Here is an 18,844-nt window from a genome sequence, read left to right as displayed (position 1 = left end):
ATATAAATATACATTTTCCATCAAAACATAAAAAATGGCTCTAACACTGGAAGTGACCGTCATGAAGCTGCAGCTCCTGGACACCTCAGCTTCATGAAACCACAGGCGCCCCTTTACTACTCCCCACCACCGAGAAAACAGAGGCAGTGCCTTCCTCTCATTGACGGGAAGATAAATTCAGAGGTGAGTCATTTGAAAACTTTCTTGTGCGCATTTCGGACAAATAGCGGCCATGTGCAGGTTTGGGCAGGGCAAGGAGACATGTTGTCCCACCTGTGCTGGGCCTGTAGCAAGCACAGCCCCCACTGCAACCGAAGTGGTGTCAAACTCATTCATCTCAGGGGCCACATGGAGGAACATCGATTCCCAAGTGGGCTTGACTGGTAAAATCATGGAATAATAACGAAAATAACGACAACTTGACATTGTTTTCTTTGTGTTAGTGTGGTCCAAAATAGTACAAGCACATTCTGAAAATGTACACATCCCAAATAATCCTCTTGAAAAAACATTTCAAACTAGTTGAAAACTCTGAGGACAAAATTGGTGCAGTGGTGAGCACTGTGGCCTCACAGCAGGAAGGTTCTGGGTTTGAGCCTCGGCCCATGCATTGGATCCTTGTGCCCAAGTTGTCTCCTCACCACACATTCCAGGATATTCAGGAAAAACAAATGATGATTAGTGTCTTTTTTTTAAATCTCTCTCTCTCTCTCTCTCTCTCTCTCACACACACACACACACACACACACACACACACATGGAATAAGGGTTCAAAAAGATGTCAAATTTATTTCATATTCATTCAGATAATATCACTGAAGCAGTGTAATTCATGGTGGGCTGTTGGATGAAGCCTCTCTTCACAAACATAAACTTGGTCCACACAGAGAAGATGGTGCTGACACAGTTGGACCAGCAGGTGTTCTACTGCTCAGTGTCAGTGGAGCTGTGGGGATCCATGTCCTCGTAGTACTCCCCAACATCAGTGTAGTAGAAGTCAGGATCCATCCATTCATGATAGGAGTTTGAGGAGGGACCAGGTTCTCCACAGAACTGCTGATGCTCATAACTGAAGTAGGGACCCAGTTCTCCACAGTACTGCTGATGGTCAGAGCTGGTGTAGGGACCAGGTTCTCCACAGTACTGCTGAGGGTCAGAGCTGGTGGAGGGACCAGGTTCTCCACAGTACTTCTGATGTTCAGAGCTGGTGTAGGGACCAGGTTCTCCACAGTACTGCTGATGGTCAGAGCTGGTGTAGGGACCAGGTTCTCCACAGTACTGCTGATGGTCACAGCCGGTGTAGGGACCAGGTTCTCCACAGTACTGCTGATACTCACAGCTGCGGTTCCTGTGGCCCCTGTAAGTCATGAGGGAGGACTGGCCTCCTGGCTGACCATGATGTTCCAAGCCCATATACGTGTCGCTGGCTGGAGCAGTGTTGCTGTAGGGATGATCCATTTTGACACCCGACTGTCTATCATGACTGCATTGAACATTCAGGACTGCTCCCAGATCATCTGCATGACCTCATTCCCTGCGCCATAGTACCGCCGAAATTCATCAAAGATGGCGTACAAGCCCTCATGCATGTCGGTGGCTGGAGCAGGGTTTCTCTCAGCATGATCCATTTCACCACCATGCTGTCCATCATCAGGAACATCCAGGACTGGCTCCCAGATCATCTGCATGACCTCATCCCCTGCACCATAGTACCGCCAAAATTCATCAAAGATGGCGTACAATCCCTCATGCATGTCGGTGGCTGGAGCAGGGCTTCTCTCAGCATGATCCACTTCACCACCATGCTGTCCATCATCAGGAACATCCAGGACTGGCTCCCAGATCATCTGCATGACCTCATCCCCTGCACCATAGTACCGCCCATGGTCATCAAGGTGCAGGTCTGGATTCCTCTCCATCATTGTAGGTTGGTTGAATTTCCTCCTTGACTTCTCGACACGTTGGGTTGAGATTTCAGCAGCACTCCGTTTAACTGTGAGGTTTGCTTCTTTGTTGAGACACAACAGAAGTTGTTAAAGTCACCTTCAATAGTCTGCACTACTATACTCATGGAGAGTTCTTTAATAAGTGTTTGTAAGTCAGAGATCCAAGACAGAAAAAAGAGATCAAAGCACAGAATTTATGAATCGAAGAAATCAAAGACAGAACACAGAGATCAAACAAGCCAAGGATCAAAAAGATCCATAGACACATCAGCCAAGGTTTTTTTTTATTGCTTTCTTGTCCTTTGTGTCCATATCATAATGTTATATCATTTTGTCAACCCTCCACATCTGAAGATTGTTTTGCGTTATAGGGATAGAAGACTTCAAACAGTCTCCAAAGTTTAGAGTTCAGTTCAGAGGGCAGCTGCCTCATGCTTGGTATCATCCATCTCTACAGCGTTAGCAAACTAGAACTCTCTAATAGTTATAGAATTTCCTTTGTTTAAGCTCTGCCACTCCACCTAGTGTCAGACACTGTTCAGGGTCTGGCCCTGCCCTGTCACTGCAAGGTGATGCTGGTCCTCTGAAATAAGCAGTGCTATGAAATAGGAAGAAGAGCAAACCTCCAGGTGTAGACGGCCTTCCTGTCGGTGTTTTTTTGGATCCTGTTAGAGGAAACCTATATTTTGTCTTTTCCATGAATGCCTTGAGAAAGAAGAAATGGTGCCTACAATGAAGCAAGGAGTAAATTCCTTCATTCCTAAACCTGGGAAAGACTCCTCTCTGACAGATAACTGGCGCCCAGTACGTTTATTCACGACTGAATACAAGTGACTTGCCTTAGTTTATGCTAACAGGCTCAAAACAAGCTAACGACGTCTCGCTAATGAAACACAAGCAGGTTTCATGAGAGGTCCTCATATCAGCTGCAACATAAGGCCTGTGCTGGATCTACTGACGATGCAGACTTCATCCACTCACACGCGTTTATTTTAATTCTAGACTTCTGCAAAGCCTTGGACACAGTAGAACAGAATTTTCTATTTGCTTCCTTCGAGGTTTTGGGTTTTGGTCTTATCTTTGTCTCAGCTGTTAAAATGTTTTAGGAAAACATGACCAGCTGGTGATCATTCATGGGAACACCTCCAGAAGACCTGATAAGCTTCGAGGTGCAAGACAGGGACGCCCCACCCCTGCCTTTCTTCTCCTCTTCATAATAGATCTCATGTCCATCTCTGTCCTTAACGACGTGCATTTGAAGGGTATTCCCATCCTTGACAGAGACATTAAAATCTCCCAGCTAGCAGACGAAAGCACTACTATTAAGAGTCAAAGATCAAATTCTTTTGGCGCTCCAAAATATTCAATCTTTCTGCTTTGCCTCTGGTCCGTGTTTGAATCCGAGGAAATGTGAGGCCCCTTGTCTTCTGTAGGAATTTTTCAACAAGTCATCTTTAATCAATCAGAAGGACCCACAGAGTCCATATTGCGCTGTTCAAAATCGGAAGAGGACACCTTCTAGTTGGTTCAAAAGAATTTATTCAGATTAACAGGAAAGAATACAGAGCTCTGGAGATGGTCTTCCCCTATCCTGGAGTCAGCATACGCAGATGCGTCGCCCCTGGCGTTGGGGCAAGAAGTCCAACGATCTCACTATCTCTCCAGTTTTATGTGTTACAAGGAGGTGCTTACGTGATCGCTTCTGCGTGCAAGTGCGTATTTTTGATCTTCGTGTTATTTTGCAGAATCTTCTGTCTATATATGTATGGATTGATCTACAGTTCAAGCAAATATATGAATAAATTTATCTACAAGAGCTATGCCTTCCTTGTATGACGCAGTTTCCACCGATGCAGTTCAAGTTTAGTCGACCACATCAACGCAAAGCACCCAGTCGCAAGTGCAGCCACAGCTAACGTTAGTGGCTAATATGTTAGCAGTTTAGTGACCTACAGCACAGCTCTTTTGCAAAACTACACACATGAGCAAGTCTGCAACTGACAGGCTGACGAATGTTCTTGCCAAGTGGATGAAATTCCCTCTCTGCTTATGTTTTATCATTCCAAAGATTTTTTAAGTTCGATGTTCCAGTGCAACTTATTACAACCCCATTTTCTGCTGTGTTCCTCTCTGACTTGACAAAACTGGTTCCTTCCAGAGATAAATCATTTCTCTACATATTAGATGAAAAATACTCCATAGCAATTGTCCATGTTAATTTGAGTTTTCTCATCGCCTTCTAATTCATTATTAATTCAAACAAAGCAAGACAACACATACAAGAGGAAAGGAAATTGTCAGGATTTTAGGATGTCTCTTATTTGAGGTGACTAAACTGCCAGCTTCAGAAAAGGACTGGTCTTCAGGCACATTAGTTTTAAACTGGTCCAAAAAATAAGACAATGATAAAAGACTGGTCCGGTACTAAATAATGCTTAAATGTAGGTTTATTGTAAAGACAGCAACAATATCCAGAATATTTTAAAAGCCGAAATTTCACAATAGATGATCAGTAATACACCATTTAACCCATATTTTTTCTGTGAGCGCCTTAGAGATGCTAACCTTAAGCTAAACATTTAGCTGTGTATATGCTAACTACACTGATTAGCTGCTAAGCTAGGCTAAGAGTCAGATACAACAATTAATGAAATAAAATTCATGAATAAAACCAGTAATTATTGACAAGATCAAACTGACTGACATCAAAAAGTAATTACAACAAAAACGCTGTCTTAAAGTATTTCAACTTCATTTAAATTTGCCATGTTCTGCTATGACTGAAGTTCAATGGGAAGGTCCCATTTAGCTCAATATGTTCCTATCCTTCTAAGTCAGTGTGAATGAATAGGATAACATTCTGGGTTTTAATGGAAACTTTAACATAGACTTTGTGTTTATTCACTTAGTGGAACAAAGCAACACAACACATAGCCAGGAAAACTTTACTGCCACAAATAACTTCAAACTTTCTGCAACTTTTAAATGTTTCCACATCATCAAAACTGCTGTACAGCTGTGGCGTTGGAATTTGACAAAAATTATACTTTGATTCAACTTAAAAAAAACAAAAAAACATCTTGTTTCAGTTGACATTGTAATTTACAAAGAATAAAGACAGGAACACGATTTTCCTTAAAAAAAATTTGTGATGTCTTTTTACAAGTATGCATCCTCTTACAAAACAAAACCCCACTCACAAAAACTGTACAAAAACTAAAAACTATGACTTAACAGTGGCATGCCACATATGTGTGTGTGTGTGTGTGTGTGTGTGTGTGTGTGTGTGTGTGTGCGTGTGTGTAGATGGATATATATATTTCCATATACTTTATATAAATTGTTCATTGTCTTTAATGAGGGAGAATGATGGAGCATGCTGTCCTGTTACAGATTATTAAATGATTATCACAATGATTTTCTTTAAGATAACACTGTATTTGTCCCTCAGTGGGGAAATCTAAGGCAGTAAATCTCACTTCACCCACTTGATAATATCCTTCAGGGAACTGAAGGCAACTCTCCCCACAGCTGGGCCCGGTCCTCTGGTGCTGGGTCACATTCCAGGCCAGTCTCCATCTCTTATCATTTCCTCTTTAACTTTGGTCATAGTGGAGGTACTTGGACATCTTGGCCTTCTTTTTTCTGAGGTGGTACTTGGTTTACAAAGTAAAAAAGACACAAACTGCCCTTTCATTTATAATACATGAACCCACCACTTGAGCCATGCCTTTTTTCTTGGCCCTGTTCTTCCAACTCCTGTAGCGTTCTAAACAATTGTGAAAATGCTCAAATCGAGACCCCTCTCCCATTCTGATAAAGATTTTTAGAGATTTTAGCTTTGAGGAAGAGACAGACGGAGCAGGAGAACCACCACTTCCACCACAGCTTCCTTTGTGTCGTATCTCTATTGCAGCCATGTTTTTCTTTGGCCATATCATCGTTGTTATTGCTTGTTATTTCCTTGCCACTTCTTTGTTGAAGTATGGTTGTTTTTGTGCCATGCCGTCATCGAAGGCCTGTTTCTTTTCTTGAAGGCTTGTTATTTCTCTGCAGTGTGATTCTTGAAGACTCGTTGTTTCTTTGCCACGTTTTGATCGAAGGCTCGTCGTTTCTCTGCAGTTTGATTATTCAAAGCGCTTTCTCTGTCCTCAATGTGATTTTCGAAGGCTTGTTGTTTTTCTCTCATTTCTTCATGGAAGGCCTTTTTTGTCTCGGCAATGTCATTGTCGAAGGCTTGTTGTTTCTTTGCCATGTCATTGCTGAAGTTTTGTTGTTCCTTTTCCAAGTCTTGCTGGAATGTTTGTTTTTTATTTGTCATGTATGTGTTGAAGGATTGTTGTTTCCTTGCCATTTCTCTATTGAAGGCTTGTTCTGCCTTTTCCATGTATTTATTGAATTTTGGCAGCTCCTTTGTGTTTTCTGCCTTGGTCCGATTAATGAAGGCTTTTTGTTTACTTTCCATATCTTTTCTGAAGGATTTTAATTTGTCCGACATTTCTTTTTTGAAGGCTTGATGTTCCTTTTCAGTGTCTTTACTGAATGTGCTGAGTGTCTTCGCCCTCTTTTTATGGAAGGCTTGGTGTTCCTTTTCCATGTCTTTCTTGAAGTTTTGTTCTTTCTTTTCCAGGTCTTTACTGAGGGTTTTTTGTGCCTTCAACATGTTTCTATCAAAGCTGTCACGCTCCTTTGTTATTTTGTTGTTGAAGGCTTTACGTTCATTTGCCACATTTTTCTTGAGGGCATCAAGTTCCTTTCTCACTTGTAAACTGAAGGCTTCATGTTCCTTCTTTTCCCTGTTTTTGTTGAGGGCTTCATCTCCCTTTGCGCTGTCATTATTGAAGGCTTTGCTTTCCTGTTCTTCCTTGTCTTCATTTGAGGCTTGATATTCCATTGCCTCCATTTGTGGGGTATGTCGGCCCTCTTGTTCCAGTTTCAAAGCCTCAGGTTCCTTTGTAATTTCTTCCCTTGCTCTAAGATGGGCCTTCCTCATCATCACCATCTCATATTTTAGGGTCTCGTGCTTCTCCACTGTCTTTTTGTATGCTTCAACTTGCTTCAAAAAGGCTGCCCTCTTGCTTGCCATCTTGGCCTTCTCCACCATGAAAGCTCTCCTCCTGCACTCTTCCTTTCTGTGTTTTTCAGCAATATCTTCGTGCTCCCGTTCGAAAGCGTCCAGTGCCTCTTTGATTGCTGCGCCTTCTGTAAGATAGGTCCGCGCCATCATAAACATCTCCTTTTTCATAATCTTTAGGTTCTTGACGGTCTTGTTTTTTTCTTCAAATTCTTTTGAAAAGGCTCCTCTCTTTTTCTCCATCTTGGCCTCCTCCATCATGAAAGCTTTCCTCCTGTACGCCTCAATTTCCCGATAGAACGTTCTTCTAAAATGTTCTTGGTGACTTTTCTCCATGTCTATACCCTCTTTATAGAGTTTCTCAAGAGGTTCTTCTTCGGAGCTTTTCCTTCTTTGTCCTCCTGGATGGATGTTAGTTAAACTCCTTTGGTTTACTGAGGGTCGTGGTTATAAGGGTCTTTATAAACCGAGTCAAAGTGAAACCCGTCATCTCAGCCTGTCATCTTCAGCAGCCTTGTCATTCTGGTCAGTTATCATCAAAGACCAATCAATGCAGAATGAATCCAGTGTTCTTCAGTCACCTCAGTCATTCAGTGATGACTGCCCTCACACCCCTTAGACCCCAGACTTCAAGGTTGGCGCGTTTCCTCCTGGAGACACAAGCACTTCCCTCCCAAGTTTGACAATCACATTAAAGGCCTGTTAACAGATGTGAAAGGCAGAATACATGGCTCTCCTCAGTCCTCCTCAGTGCAGAAAGTTTGAAGTTATTTGTGGCAGTAAAGTTTTCCAGGCTATGTGTTGTGTTGCTTTATTCCACTAAGTGAATAAACACAAAGTCTATGTGAAAGTTTCCATTAAAACCCAGAATGTTATCCTATTCATTCACACTGACTTAGAATGATAGGAACATATTGAGCTAAATGGGACCTTCCCATTGAACTTCAGTCATAGCAGAACATGGCAAATTTAAATGAAGTTGAAATACTTTAAGACAGCGTTTTTGTTGTAATTACTTTTTGAGTGTCAGCCAACAAGATATCCTGTAATGCGTTCTCATCTTGTCAATAATTACTGGTTTTATTTATGAATTTTATTTCATTAATTGTTGTATCTGACTCTTAGCCAAGCTTAGCAGCTAATCAGTGTAGTTAGCATATGCACGGCTAAATGTTTAGCTTAAGGTGAGCATCTCTCATGCACTTGTACAGTCTATATAGATATCATTCGCCTAATAGCATAGTTGCCCAAGTCATATTTGAACGTTTTCAGAAAACAAGAAAAAGCACTTTTTTGAGCAAGCACATTGGTATTATTCATTGATACTGTAACAGAAAGTTCAACCAGATGTGTCAACAAGTTTCCAAAAAAAGTGACACACAACATTGATTGCATAACAAATAAAAGTGACTTAGGCAGAATATGTCTTGACTGAGGCAATTTTTCTCTTCCATATAAATACAACGATAAAATAACTGACGTTAGTTTACTCTCCTAAACATAACCAAGTTGTGTTACTTTTGTAACTTTAAGCAAGTTGTGTTAAATGTCTAACCTTAACCAGGTTGTTGCGCTTGTCTAACCTTAACCAAAGTCCCGCTCAGGTGCTGTGTGGACTTGTTTTCACACTGCCTACCGATGAGGGAGGTTGTCTTAGTACTGGTGGGCCACTCTTGGTACTCCTGGTTTCATTGCCTGCAAGTCTTTGAATTTCCTGAGAGTAATTTGCAGTTGGGCAAGAAAGAGTGGGACCCAGTGGAACGGTTCTTTGGGGATGCTGAGTCGCGGAGGCAGGTCCTCCCAGTCAGACTCAAAATCCAACTTTTACCAGATTCGACCATCTGCCAGGTACTTGAGAGCCAGAAGGTCATGGACTGTGGGGTCGCCAACTTTTATTTCTGGTTGAATGTCGGTGACAGAGGCCCCAGATAACTTCATGAAGTCATTGTGGAATAGCTGGGTGGCCTTGTGTGGGGATGGTTGCAGACGTGCAGTCTGGAAGATGTCAATGTAGTCATGTTCAATGAGGCTATGCATGGAGTCACACTCCATTGGTGTGTGTCCTGCAACCAGAAACCTTTGTTCTATGGTGACACCATGCTTCATGGCCAGATCTATGTACGCCGGTTTGATCGCCGCAGCCATCACTCCAGACTATGATTTTTTTAAATATCTGGGTTGGCCCCTAGGGCCGACTCAAAGTGTTTGCACTGCAGATTGGCAAAAACCTCACTGCTGAGGGAGCCCTCATGCTCCACCCAGGGGTAACAACACCTATCTTTGTTACCCAGGTTGAAGCTAGTAAAGTTGTGCATCTGTCGTTTAGTTTTATAATACATGGTGCTTGCTTTTGTGTGTGTGTGTGTATATATTTATGTATGTATGTATATATATATATATATATATATATATATATATATATATGTATGTGTGTATATATATATATATATATATATACACACATACATATATACACATATATATATATATAAATGCATATATATATAAAAATAAAACAAACACCTTTCCAAGCTCCGACCGCCGCCTGCTTCGCCCCCCCCCCCCCCCCCCTCACCCTTTTATTCCCGGCCTGTGCTCCCCTTCCATGAACCAGTCTGCCATCCAGTCCCCCATCAAGCTGGCTTGCTCTCCCTGCCTCCCCTTCCAGAAGCTTCCTTCTTCAACTGTTATTAACATTTCCATGTTTCCCACATTTTGTATTGTAAACTCTTTTCTTGTCTGTAACAACATCTACTGCACGTCTGTCCGTCCTGGGTGAGGGATCCTCCTCTGTTGCTCACCCTGAGGTTTCTCAGATTTTTCCCTGTTAAAAGGGTTTTCTATGGAGTTTTTCCTCAGTCGATGTGAGGGTCTAAGGGCAGAGGATGTTGTTATGATGCCATGTGAAGCCCTTTGAGACAAACTGGTGGTGAAAACGGGCTCTACAAATAAAATTGCCTTGCCTTGCCATAAACACACACACAAACACAAAGTCTATTTTTAAGTTTCTATTTAAACCTATAATGCTATTTAATTCATTCACTCTGACGTAGAATGATAGGAACATATAGATCTAAATGGAACCTTCAAATTGAACTTCAATCATAATATTGCTGGGTTCGATGCTGTATTAGTGGTCATCTACTGTAAAGTTAAGGCTCCAATAAAGAATGCCTATTATGGATATATAAACCTACCTTTAACCATTATTCAGCGCTGATTGTAAGCCGTTTTATTTGATAATTGGTTCTTTTACCTTGATATTAGCTGTGTTAGCAGCTAATCAGTGTCGTTAGCACCAGAATGGCACCTCTGATTTACACTTACAGGAAGAAACAACCCTACACGCTTGTCAGTAAAAGTCCATGGAGTCAACCTTGAAAACATTACAGGACTCATTTCGACCCTTTCCCCACTAAATTTAGACATTATTTTTGTTGGGTGCAGGATTTTGGACCTGAAAAAAAAAATTGAGCCCCACACTTGGACTTTACTGTCAGATTCTGGACCCCACCATGTCCTAAACACACACACACACACACACACATTTCTAGTTTTTATATCTTTGCGGGATGTCAAGTTACTCTCTGGGGCCCATTGACCTCTTGCACCCGAGTGCCCGCACCAATGCAGGGGACAATGGCTTCATGAGCTCCCCTCACCTTTTGAGCCAGAGTCTGGGGCATGTCTCAAAATTTGGTTCATTTTAGAGCTCACTGATCTGCAAGGGAATGCTGCATTAAGAGAGCATCTTGAGGCAATGGGCCCTGCTATCTTCTGGCTACAGACGAAGCCTGGGAGTGTGTTAACAGGTCTGACTAAAGATTCACTGTGCATTACAATGCAAAAAACAACAACAACCAACCAAACAAAGTATAAGGCTCATGATAAAATGAAAATACTTTCAACAACGTTATCCTGAAGGTGCATGTATTTATTTATGCAAACAGGTTGGTGACAGACTACATTTTACACTTTGATAATGCGGTAATCAAAAAAGAACAATGGATTCAGAATCCTCAGAGCTACATGAGGTAACCAACTCTTCACCTTAAAATAGCAGATGTAAAATGGTTGGGTCCACCTAATGGTATGATCCCTGCAGTAAATGAATCAACAGTCAGACTGGCAACTTAAGCTATGGCACAGAGCTTCCATGGCTCACAGTTAGATATTGTAGCTACAGACATGACATAGCACAGAACTGCTACTACAGTCATTATTCAATATAGATTCATTTAGATTCAAATTTGTGATTCAAGTGAATGGGAGAACAGTTTTAACATCAAGTCTTCAAATCAAACACTGCTCATCACCCCTTACTGGACATTTTCTGCTATTTGCCAAGTAATTTGCATTAGCAATATCACTGACAGCAAGAAAGTGTTAGGCTGCCAAATGAACCAGATGAACAAACATATTAACAATCCCCATCCTATTTGAAAGAACTCAGTCCCTGCTGTCCTACCAGAGCACTCTGCTCCCAGAATGCAGGTCTTTTAGTGATTCCCAGTATCTCAAAAAACAGACTGGGAGGTAGAGCCTTAAGTTACTGGGCTCCTCCACTGTGGAACCAGCTCTCTCCATGGGTCAGAGAGGCAGACACTCTGACTACGTTGAAGTCCAGGCTTAAGACCTTCCTTTATGACAGAGCCTTCAGTTAGGACTGTTTCAGGTAGCTCTGAACCATTGATAGCTATGCTGCTACAGGCTTAGACTGCTGGGGGACACATCAGGTTACATGGAGCCCTCTCCTCTCCTCTCCTCTCCTCTCCTCTCCCCTCCTCTCCTCTCCTCTCCTCTCCCCTCTACTTGTTGTACTTTGTATTTTGGCCTTGGTGTCTCTCAGTCTCTCTGTGTTTCCACAGATCCACCAGAGCTCAATCTCTCTCTGCTCCAAACACCTCCTGCTTCGCCCCCCCCCCCCACCCCCTTTTATCCCTGCTCTTACACTGGCCTGCGCTCCACTTCCATGAACCAGTCTACCATCCAGTCCCCCATCAAGCTGTCTTGCTCTCCCTGCCTCCCCTTCCAGAAGCTTCCTTCTTCAACTGTTATTAACATTTCCATGTTTCCCACATTTTGTATTGTAAACTGTTTTCTTGTCTGTAACAACATCTACTGCACGTCTGTCCGTCCTGGGTGAGGGATCCTCCTCTGTTGCTCACCCTGAGGTTTCTCAGATTTTTCCCTGTTAAAAGGGTTTTCTATGGAGTTTTTCCTCAGTCGATGTGAGGGTCTAAGGACAGAGGATGTTGTTATGATGCCATGTGAAGCCCTTTGAGACAAACTGGTGGTGAAAACGGGCTCTACAAATAAAATTGCCTTGCCTTGCCATATAACTTTTATCTGAAAATATTGTATATAACTGAGGTCAAACGTGCATTTGTTTAATGTGCTGTTAACTGCTACAACCACAGCAGCTACTTCATTGAGGCTCGGCAGCCACCAGCAAGGGTCAGCAACCACCGAGGGTCGGCAACCAGCAAGGGTCAGTAAGGGTCAGCCACCAGCAGGGGTCAGCAACCAGCAAGGGTCAGCTCAGGCACAGTTGAAGGAGCCTGGGGAGGTGAAGGAGGAGGGCTGTTTGAAGGCTCCAGGCACACTCACACACACCAGTAGTGGACAGTGTGAAGAAGTGTGTGAATCTAAAATGGAATTTCTTTGACTATGCTGGCTTGAGTCCTCTAGAGATTTTCATTTTGTTCTTTTTATTTTTATATTTTCTCTGTCCAATGTGGCACAAGTTACTGTTGGAGTAAAACATTCAGTAACATCCAGGTCCAAAGACAGAGAAGGCAAAGCTCCAGGAGTCTTTGATCTCTGAATTCTGTCTTTGATCTCTGGGTTCTGAGCATAGATCTCCTGCTTCAGTCTTTGATCTCTGACTGATTCTAAACTCATCAAAGATCACGTCAGCATATTTGTCCAGACTCCAGATGGTGATTTTACCATGTTCACTCCAGCAGTCCTTGTTGCTGTCTGCTGTTGTGTCACAGCAAAGTAAGGAAACAGCCTGACGGTCCTCAGGAGGAAATTCAACAACCTCCAAAGATGGAGGTGAATCTAGACCTGCTCATGTTGGCCATCCTTGATGAACTTGGGCGGTACTCTGGTGCAGGGATGAGGTCATGGAGATGATCTGGGAGCAGTCCTGATGTTAAATGCTGTGATGAAGGACAGTGTGGTGGAAAAATGGGTCAATTTGAAATTTTCAACAGTTTAACGTTGTTGGCAGGACTCCAACCTGAGCAGGGAGACCCCAACAAATTTCTAGTCCATCGCCTTCACCACTCGGCCACAAGAACCACATTCACACACACATTTGTAGAAGATTGAAATGCAACAATTAATCTTTGTGTCAGCACAGACCAACTTTTTTTTTTTAATTTCCCACGAAGATAAACTCTGTGTGTGTGTCTGTGTGTTTTGACTGAGTAGTGAAGAAGACAACTTCTTGACTCCATTTTTGTTGTCACTCTTCTATTAATTTTCAGTTTCACTCATTAAATGAACCAGCTTTGACACGTTTACTTCTCTTGTATGTCAACAACTTTGGTCTTTAAACTCCTGACAAACACACCACATGTCACACACTGTATAGATTAAATCTGCTGAGAACACAAAACACGTGACCCTGTGACCCTCCATTTTTGTCCGGGTTCAATTTTGATTCATTAACCGGAACCTCTCAAAACCCCAGAAGAAAAAAAAAAAGGTTTCTATGCATGATAGCCATAATAGTGACATCATCATGTTTCAAGGTTTTCTTCCCTCAAATCATTCTAACAAGACCAGGGAATTCTTGAAATGTTTCAGTTGTTGAACTCTCAGCAGCCTGAAGGTGAAGCTTCTTTATCAGGTGTGCAACATTAAAGAGAATCAGCTCAAATGGTAGAGCGCTGGCTCAGCATGTGAGAGGTAGAGGGACTGATGTCCTCATCCTCCAGAAGACTTGAGCTCCTTCTGTTGTTGATCAGAGGAGCTGCTGTGTGATGAACGCTGACGTTTGTCCACTGGTGTGATGAAGTGTCAGCCTGCTACTGATATGTGAATGAACACAGGCTCAGTTCACAGCTCTGATGAAACCACTGACTTTGAACCACACAGTGAAGGAGTTGGTCATCAAGGTTGATGGCAGCTTATTAAGTTCTATCTTTGATCAAATAATAGAAATGTAAATGAATTCAGCATTGATTGCATTTCCCTCCTTTCTTTTGGTGCCCTCAGACTTTCTGAGAACTGGAGGAGGAACTGCTCTCTGTTCTGTGTTTGTTCTGCTCAGTGGAGGAAGGAACCAAGGATCTGAGCTCTAAGTTTTTCAGTTCCTACATCAGTGAACAGATAGATAGATCTGAAATTATGGGTGGAGGGTTGGAGGAATACTAACATACACTGAGGAGGATTATAGAGTTTTCCTTGCAGGAGTCAGTGACTTAGTAGTGTCGAACAAAGCAGGAGCCGGGGCTCAAACCCAGAACCTTCTTGCGTTGAGGCAACAGTGCAAACCTCTGCACCACCGTGCTGCCACCTGCCAGTTACAACAGAGTAAATTATGTTCTTATCAGGTTCTTATTTTGCTAGGATTGTTAATCTCATCTCATTTTTACTGTCCTAAATTCACTATTTTGTTGTCTTGGTTCATGTTTTGGTTGTCAAAGTTAATTTTGAATATTTGTGGAAAGTTCACCTGCCCTTACTTGTAAAAAAGACTTCCTTTAGTAAAAAATTAAAAAGCTCAAGCTAAACTTCAGTCAGGACAACCATTCTTTCTCATTCTTAGGCCTCTGTTTTATGTCCATGACCATCCTGTCTGTCACCTTTTGTGATGGCGACATCAGTTGATGACATCAGCAACGGTCCTCAAACTAACTGCCTCTGCCAGAAGTGAGCTGTCTTCTGTCTCAGGGGACACAGTCGGGTGGACCGGGGCGGATGAGGACCTGCTGCTTCCTTGAATGACACACTCCCTTGGGCCACAGTGGATGAGGGTCCTGAGACCCTCAGTGAAACAGTCTGGTGAATGTTTGTGGAGGACTGTTGTGTGTTGTCTCAATGATGAAAAGCAGCACAAACACAGGAACATCATGAATATTTTCCAGCAGTCAACACTGTACAACTATTCTAGTACTCTGAGGACCTGCTACTTTCTACAGTCTTCTCTACTGTATACTGCATACTGTATACTGTATAACCAGTTGTTATGAGCATCTGTGGATTTCTAAATATTCCAGCTCTCAGATTGCAACTGTATAGTGAGGAAGGGTCAGTTTAGAGCTGTCAATCAATATTAATAATTGATATTAGCATCTGTAGATTATTTTAGGAACTCTACCAGAGGGGATGTAGCTCAGTGGTAGAGCGCATGCTTCGCATGCATGAGGCCCTGGGTTCAATCCTTGGCATCTCCAGCTGGTCCTTTGGAGCCTTCATCTTGTCAGCTAAATTGATCCCTAAATGTGACAACAGTTGATAACAAACTACTAGAAGAGAAACCAGTCTGTTGCATATCAAAGTATTTGTGTGTGACTGGTCGGCTGCCCAGGACTTTCCCTCCTCTGTAGAAATACTGTTGTCATGTTGTTCCCTGAGCACAGACAATGACTCATTGTTCTTTGTTCATTACTCGGTCTCTCCATGACTGCTGAGTCCCTACTGGATACTGGTTTCACCTGAGCGTCCGGCTCATCCCTCCTCCTGATCCTCTTGCCTTGTTTGTTGCTGACATCAGCAGGAGCAGGTGCTTCACACTGCTCAGTATCTTCCTCAGGGACACTTCAACATGTTCAAGGGAAGAAGTGAGGGTTGAACCTGCGACCATTCGGTTGCTCGAAGGCCACTCGACCTCAGAGCCATGACACCACCTAACCTGAAACATGATGATGTTATTATTTACGTCCTGAATTCACAAAATGTGTGACGTGGTGAGTTTGTCAGGAGTTTAAAGACCAAAGTTGTTGACATACAAGAGAAGGAAACTGTCACGATCCCTGCCTTGTGTCTCTGGTTTTAGTTAAGTCAGTTCCTGTTTTATTTTGTAGTCATGTGCTGTCTTCCTGTCCTCCCTCCTGTGATTACCTTATGTGTCTCACCTGGTTGACTGCACAACCTGTGCCCCGTTTACCTCCTTGTATTTAACGTCTGTGTTTTCCCGTGTTTGGTGTTGGGTCATTGTTGTTGCTTGTTGCTGTTAGTTTTTAGTTGTTCGCTGTTTTCAGTACGTGCTGTCGTCAAGTTTGGATGTGTCACAGTCTTGTCACTAGACGTAAGTTCTCAGTGTCCGGTCTCAAGTCTCTGGTCTCTGGCACAAGCCGCCTACCTCAACTCATACAGCCTCAAGTCACAGTTCTCCACCTGTCTCAGCAATAAACCTCCTTTGTACACCCTCCTATTCTGAGTCCGCTTCTGGGTTTACCTTCATCCACCATGTTCCATAACATAAACATGTCAAAGCTTATTCATCTTTACGAGAGAAACTGAAAATTAATAGAAGAGTGACAACAAAAATGGAGTCAAGAAGTCGTCTTCTTCACTACTCAGTCAAAACACACACACACACACACAGAGTTTGTGTTTGTGAGAAGATAAAAAAAAAGTTGGTCTGTGCTGACATGAAGATTGATTTTTGAATTTCAACCTTCTACGTGTGTGAATGTGGTTGTTGTGGCCGTACCCTCCACTGAACCTGGGCCAAGGCTTTGTCTACGGTCCAGGGATGCTGGAGAGCCACAGCCTGATGCCATCATTGTGGACTGAGACTGCTGCAGGGACAGAGGTGGGTTACCCGTACGACAGTTAGAACAACAATCAGTCAAAGATCTTGACAATGGCTGGAAAAGAATGCAGCGAGATGGAGACTTTTATGAACTGACTTGTTTTTAAGATTTTAAATTTCTGAGCTAGACACATCATCACAATTTGAAGTTTTTCCCAGTAAAAAATAAACAAAACAAATCCAAAACATTATTTGACTTTTGATGTCTAAATTGTGTGGAAATTCTAAGTCCAACAAGCAAGAGGCCATTTGTGCTTGGAAACTGTGGAGCACATCACCAATAACTCCTGGTTAATTTACAGTTGTTTTCTACAAAAAGTTTTAAAAATGAACTAAATGCTAAATCCCTAGTAGTCATCATTGTTTTCATATATTTTCTGTCTGTGATGCCCTTTAGACGGTTCTTTTCCTCTGAATTCATGAGGAGAGCTGCAGTGACAGAGAAAGGTATGGAACAACAGAGTACTACAGAAATACTGCATTTGTTATGAAAGAGTACTTCCTCAGATATGAACTGAGTAGATTTAAAGGTTTAAGCTTCAAAGAAAATGGCTCAGCCATCCAGCAACACTTCCACTCAACCTCCTGACCTCTCCTTCATCTGTTTAATGCAACGATTCACTGTCATTATTCTGATGTAGTCAACAACTGTCAGGATCCCAGTCTTTTTCCATGATGTCCCCGTTCCCTCCTTCCCTTTTGTGGGCGTCTTTGTCTTTTTCCTAGCTAATATATAACAATACTGAAAGAGTGTCATGCAGATTTAGACCACAGGTGCAGTTTTATCAATCAAGACCTGTTGAATCAATGGAGAGTCAGATGACCTGTGACGGAGATGCATTTACAACTTCTGTCCAGAAGATGGAATCAGAGAACCATTCATCCATCCATTTTCTTCCACTTATTCCTGATAAGGGTCCTGGGGGGTGGAGTCTATCCCAGTGGCTTTCCAGCGAGAGGCAGGGTTCACCCTGGACGGGTCACCAGTCCATCACAGGGCCAACACATAGAGACACACAACCATTCACACTCACAGTCAGGTGCATTTGTGGCCCCAAGATATCCTGCAACACACAGAGCAAGCAATTGTTCAGGTTTTCAAACTTACACTTTCGCGATACAATCATGGATGGGCAGCTTACATCTTCAGCCCTGCAGCAACAGAGCCACAATGTGGTCTGCAGATGTCATGTCCCCAAGAGTGTCTTCATTGTTGTCTTCCTCGTCCTCTTCCTCCTCCCGGTAGCCCTCGTCGGCAGGTACTTCCACCTGTTCCCCCTCATTCATCTCAACCAGTGTGTCAGGGTCCTGGCCTGTACGCATCAGCGCAGCACCTGTATGGGAGAAGAGGTCACGATAAACATTTCATTTGAGAGAGAAAGATTGAAAATAATTAAAGAACAAGGCCTAAGTTCAATGAATTGTGTGAAGAAAACTGACACTTCAGTGAGGTATTTTTGTCAACATTCCTGAACATAGGTCTTTCTCTGGACTGAAGACAGAGCCCTAACATCCAGGGGCCTCATAACAACTGCTTCCTTCATGAAATTACAAAATTAACTCATCAGGAACAATTTCACTGAAAATGATGTCATGCCAAGCCTGAACAAAATGTGGTAACAAAACACCCCTAAAAGTCTGAGCTCAAAAATGAGAGTCAACTCATACAGGGCTTGTTGCTGAAGACCTCAGTCCCATTTCTTTCCATGAAAATTAAGACTTAAAGAAGAGCTTGGTTGCATTTCAGAAACCTGAGACACTGCAGCATTCTGTGACCTAAACGTGCACGGTGGGGTCTCATTATGATGCCTCCTCTACTGAAAACCCTCTCAACTGGTGCAGAGGATGCAGGAACTGACAGCTCCTTCAGTGCCAAGTTGTGGACTTGTGGGAATCTGTCACGGTTTTTGTACCAGAAGACAAGTGCATTTTCAGTGTCACTGTCCCGTATGGCATCAAAGTGTTTGCTTAACTGGATTCTGATGCTTGAATCCTGGCCTAAGCTGTTGTGGCATGCAAACTTTAAAAGCACACTTCATGTGGGCAGCA

The 18,844-nt window shown here is 42.7% G+C and overlaps 1 protein-coding gene and 1 non-coding gene across 2 annotated transcripts in view; both read left to right on the top strand.

The window, feature by feature from the left end:
- The window catches only part of LOC147241955 (uncharacterized), a 184,751-nt gene that overhangs the window by 78,626 nt on the left and 87,281 nt on the right, over nt 1-18,844 (top strand). The window lies entirely within an intron of this gene.
- On the top strand, nt 15,360-15,431 carry trnaa-cgc (transfer RNA alanine (anticodon CGC)). Its single transcript has one exon. It is a non-coding gene; the product is annotated as a tRNA-Ala (tRNA).

The sequence above is a fragment of the Aulostomus chinensis genome, chromosome 21, assembly GCF_037954235.1.
Source record: "Aulostomus chinensis isolate RoL2024-O1b breed Wild chromosome 21, RoL_Achi_v1.0, whole genome shotgun sequence".
Classification (NCBI taxonomy): Eukaryota; Metazoa; Chordata; class Actinopteri; order Syngnathiformes; family Aulostomidae; genus Aulostomus; species Aulostomus chinensis.
Note: the sequence above shows the minus strand (reverse complement) of the source record. Positions and strands in the feature narration are given on the sequence as shown.